The sequence below is a fragment of the Leptonychotes weddellii genome, unplaced genomic scaffold (assembly GCF_054177405.1).
Source record: "Leptonychotes weddellii isolate Sample4059 unplaced genomic scaffold, ASM5417740v2 HiC_scaffold_12255, whole genome shotgun sequence".
Lineage (NCBI taxonomy): Eukaryota > Metazoa > Chordata > Mammalia > Carnivora > Phocidae > Leptonychotes > Leptonychotes weddellii.
This window is the reverse complement of record NW_027701119.1, coordinates 1,263-6,340: the sequence shown is the minus strand read 5'-3', so window position 1 is coordinate 6,340 and position 5,078 is coordinate 1,263. Positions and strand designations below refer to the sequence as shown.

Here is a 5,078-nt window from a genome sequence, read left to right as displayed (position 1 = left end):
GAGAGAGAGAGAGAGAGCACAAGAGGGGGGAGGGTCCGAGGGAGAAGCAGACTCCCTGCTAAGCAGGGAGCCCGATGTGGGACTCGATCCCGGGACTCCAGGATCATGACCTGAGCCGAAGGCAGTTGCTTAACCAACTGAGCCACCCAGGCGCCCTCCCTCTTTCTTTTTTTAAAAAGATCTTACTTATTTATTGGAGAAAGAGGGAAAGCAAGTGTGTGCACCAGGAAGGGATAGGGAGAAACAGGTTCCCCACTAAGCAGGGAGCTCAATCCCAGGACCCCGGGATCATGACCTGAGCCAAAGGCAGATGCTTAACCACCTAAGCCACCCACACACCCCTTAAATGGAATTCCTCACGGGATTCAGCTTTCTGCTAAGTACTAGCCTAGTTTCATTCTCCAGCTGTAGTACTTTCAAGCTCCAAACCCTGTGGTCAAGGGAAAATAGCCCCTAGATTCCACCTACTGTCCTATACCATCTCTCTTTTTTTAAAATAGATTTTATTTATTTATTTGACCCCGAGAGAGTGTGCGCACAAGTAGGCAGAGCAGCAGGCAGAGGGAGAGGGAGAAGCAGGCTACCCACTGAGCAGGGATCCTGACACGGGGCTGGATCCCAGGACCCAGGGATCACAACCTGAGCCTAAGGCAGACGCTTAACTGACTCAGCCACCCAGGCGCCCCATACTGTCTCTTTTTGGATGTTCAGACAGTGACACGTCTGAGGCCGAGAGGCCAGCTCTGTGTTATCTGCCAGTCTGTCTCCAGGCTTCACCTCAACTCTTGATGGCCTTGCCGCCGGCAGCTGAGTAACAACAGGCTGCCCTGAGCTTGGCTGAAATGAGAGGAAAGCGTGTTACCACGACGTGGCCAGCACACGCTCAGGCCAGGAAAGGAGGGTGGTGCTGGAGCAGGAGGGCAGGGGAGAGAGTCTGGGCTGGAGCCTGTGGCAGTCTGAGGAAGCCGAGGAAGGGAGCTGCACAGGAAAAATGCCACGTACTCCGTGAAAGAGGCTGGCGGATGCGGACCTGGGCTCTGAAGGTCAAGGGGAAAGCCTCCACACCGAGAGCCGGCCTCCCGGGCCCGTGCCAGGCCGTCCATCAGGACAGTGAGCACGCCAGCGGCAGAGGCAGCTCCCTCTTGATGGCTGGGCTGATGGCCACTGGGGGGATGTCCCTGTCCCTTGGCTGTCAGAGCCAAGAGCTCCACCAACTGTGTGTGGGAACAAGACTGGCGGGTCACGTCTCCTACCTTCCCGGCCAGAATCCCGGAAGTCCTGCTCATCCCCGGCTGCACCATCCGCCCGGGCCCCTTCTCCGACCTCTGTGGGCTCCCCGTTCTGCTGACTCAGCTCTCCGGGCTCTGCAGCCCTTCCTTCTTGGCCAGGAACAGCACGGCTTGCCACCGTGGGTGCAGAGGCCCAGGAGCTTGACAGGGCCTCATAAAGGACACAAGGCTCAGGCACACAGCCTGCCCTCCCCTTGTGGTACCTCGATGGCAGGCTGGTGAACTCGGTGCGACACTGCTCTGGGGTCCGCAGAAAGCCCTGCTCCCGGAGTCGTCCTGCCACCGCCCTGTAGGTCTGGCTGTGCTCACGAGTCTGGAGTTTCTCATGATGTTGAGCATCCCACAGGATGGCCAGGAGCGTCTCGGTCTCCTCGTCGCCCCAGTGCACACCTGCTGCCCAGGGCCAGGGGACACACGATAAGACCACAGGGGCCTGCACACCACACGGCCGGGTTAGCAGCTCAGGAAGTTACGTGCCGTTTGTCAGGCTCTGCCACAACTGTGTGCTGTCATCCCTGGGAAGCTACTCCACTGTGGGCTTCTTTCCTAAAACACACACGCTCGGCGTAGTGGGAAGGGCATCCTCTCTGACGGAGAAGGGGCTGTGGAATATTTACCAAAGCTGCCCCTTTGTTTCTCTTTATCCTGAATCCCACTCATTTGTCCTGAGAGCCGATTCACAGTAAGCATGATGCTCGCCTGTGTCCGCGGTGGGGGAATCCCTGAGGGAGTGCTCTAATGGTCTGATGCTCTGAACGGGCCCGCTGCCCCCCAAAGGCCTGGGCCGTTCGAGTGCCCGCTGCCCCTCAGGTCGGTCTCTGCTGTGTGCGTGAGCACATGTGCGTTCGTGTCGCCCTGCTCTTCCCACAGGCCGTGTCTCCCTCGCTGCGGGCTGTGCCCCAGTGCCATGCTCTACCTGCCACACTCTGTCCCTACTGCTTTCCATATCTCGCCCCTCCCTTGTTCCCGCGTGCTGTCACACGTGCTGTCCACCCTGTCCTGAGCCCTCTGGTGTCTTGCTTTCCCTTTCTTTTTTTTTTTAAAGATTTTATTTATTTATTTGAGACAGAGAGAATGAGAGACAGAGAGCATGAGAGGGAGGAGGGTCAGAGGGAGAAGCAGACTCCCTGCCGAGCAGGGAGCCCGATGCGGGACTCGATCCGGGGACTCCAGGATCATGACCTGAGCCGAAGGAAGTCGCTTAACCAACTGAGCCACCCAGGCGCCCTTGCTTTCCCTTTCTTGCAGTCTCTGTGTGTCGTGCCTGCTCTCAGACTCTTCGGCTTTATCTCCCTCCCTCCACCCAACAGTCTCCACTGCCTCTGTCTGTCTCCTCCTTTCTCGGGTCTTCCGGTCTGCGTCTCTCTCTGAACAAAGGAACACAGACAGTCTGGCCCTGAGGGAATGGGCATCCTTACGCAGAGAGTGATCTTTGTCAAGAGAGTGATCTTTGTCATTCTTCTGAGTGACGCCCCTGTAGAGGGCCCTCTCTGTAGGGCCATAGAGTGTCTGTCCTTCCTGACAGAGGGATATGGCTCTGTCCTCGCACGTGACTGGTCCCTGTAACAACACCGGGGCTGCTGCTGCCTATAAAGTAGCACTGCTCCAGCCTGGCATGGGGCAGAGACAGGACCACTGGCACCAGATGCGGGCAAAGCAAGGCAGGGAGGTCAGGCCTCCGAGGGAAGCACCGGGGAGGTCAGGCCTCCGAGGGAAGCACCAGGGTGAGCACAGAGCCATGTGGAGACGCCAGATGGACAGACAGCAATGCAAGGGACGGCCAGTGGATAGACCTCATGATCTTTCTAACAGCCCTGGTAAGAAGGGGCTTGGGAAGAGTGAAATGGGAACCTCGGGAGACAACAGGCATCAAGCACAGCTCACCTGGGCCCCAGCTGCCCAACACACAGTCTCCTGGTCTCGAAGACCCCTCTTCTGGGAAAGGTTCCTGGGGGCCTGCGCCATCAGCCAGGCTGAGGAGAAAACGGCCTCTGGTGGAGGGCGGCTGCCACAGAGCAGGGTCTGAGTGGGGTCACAGGCCAGCCGCGCTGGTAACCTGTCACAAACGCATATTCCTGGGCCCCACCTGCACCCACTGTATCTGAAGTTCTGGGGATGTGCCTGAACACGCCCCCCAGGTGCATCTGAGCCAGCGCCAGTGGCCTCTGGGTGGCGAGAAGCTCCTTTCAGCAGATTGCTGGCATAATAGCTGTTTATTTAAAAAAAGACTTGCTTCATTCTAAAGTAGTTGTATGCACATTATAGAAAAAAAATGTTTCCTATGCACATTATAGATAAAGCTCCAGCCCCACCACCCAGAGATGACCCTAGTAGTCCTAAAAATACCACAGTAACTCAAGCCTTCCATTTTTTTCAGGCCAGCATAATATATTCTGTCCCAGAAATCCATCTGCAAGAATTCTAGTAAGGAAGGGGTTCATTTTTTTGACTTACTAACGGAACCTCGGGGGACACACACAAGTCTGATTCTGAGGAGTTTACAGTACTAGGGATCTGAACAGCCCGAAACCAGGGTGGGCAGCAGGAGCGGAACTGGGCACACGGTGAGTCCTGCCCCCCTTCACATTCAACCCCAAAGCCTCAGGAACCCCACACTAGAGAGCCGTGATGTTCCCAGGGACTAAAAAGAAGTAAATGCTAAGATTTATACTGACATACCGATTGTTTCATCTGTAGAAAACATTACAGCAAATACACCTCTTAGACAATTTTCCACTTCATCAACAGAAGTTAGCCAACATACACAGTGTGAACATGTCATATTTTCCTATAGAATTTGGATTAAATAAAGAGCTGACTTTTTTTTTTTAAGATTTTTAATTTATTTATTTGACAGAGAGAGAGAGAGCAGAAGCGGCGGTGTAGCAGATAGAGGGAGAGGGAGAAGCAGGCTCCCTGCTGAGCAGGGAGCCCAATGCGGGGCTCGATCCCAGGACCCTGGGATCATGAACTGAGCCGAAGGCACTCGCTTAAGCAACTGAGGAACCCAGGTGACACAAGAGCCGACTTAAAGGTTACAGAGCAGGCATGCCTGGCTGGCTCAGTCAGAAGAGCATGGGACTCTCGATCTTGAGGTTGTCAGTTCGAGCCCCATGTCGGGTGTCGAGATTACTTAGATAAGTAAGATTTTAAAAATAAAGAAAAGTTACTGAGCACCCTATAATGGAAGCTTTCAATTAAGCATAAAAGGCAGCCATAAAAGGCGGCAGTGGCTGTGGGCCGTCTTTAAATGTATGCAGCCACAGTGTTTCACTGAAGACATGTATAAAGTCTGTCCCTGGAATGGATCATTCAGACATGAAAAGGAACGAAGTAGTAATACAGCCTTGAAACCTGCTCAGTGAGGGAAGGCCGGCAAGTCATGTGTTGTAGGATAGATACCCTTTCTAGAATTCACAGAAAATGCAAATCGAAAGAGAATGAGGAGTAACTTCCTAATTGGTACAGGGTTTCCTTTTTGGGGGTGAAAATGTTTTGGAACTGGGTAGAAGTGGTGATTGTACAGTACTGTGAATTTTCCCTTGGAGAGGCCGTGCCTGCTTCCTGCGTGCCCCACGGTCCTTGTCCAGCACGTCAGCCTGCTCATTCCTGTAGAGCACTTATCCCAAAGTAGCTTTCTTCCTTTGCCTGTTGTCTGTTTCGCCCATGGAGTGTAGGCTCCTGCAGGCCAGGGACCACGCCTGTCATGTTCACTGTGAAATCCCCAAGCAATACGTGGCACGTGGCAGGCTCCTCAGAGCTACTTGTGTCTCTCAGAGCCACCTGCAT

At 54.3% G+C, this 5,078-nt stretch overlaps 1 long non-coding RNA gene across 1 annotated transcript; it reads left to right on the top strand.

The window, feature by feature from the left end:
• Positions 1-27: 27 nt before the first annotated feature.
• LOC145718217 (uncharacterized) lies at positions 28-4,121 on the top strand. The gene is made up of 2 exons (XR_014141659.1): positions 28-1,971; positions 3,667-4,121. It is a non-coding gene; the product is annotated as an uncharacterized LOC145718217 (long non-coding RNA).
• The last annotated feature ends 957 nt before the right edge of the window (positions 4,122-5,078 follow it).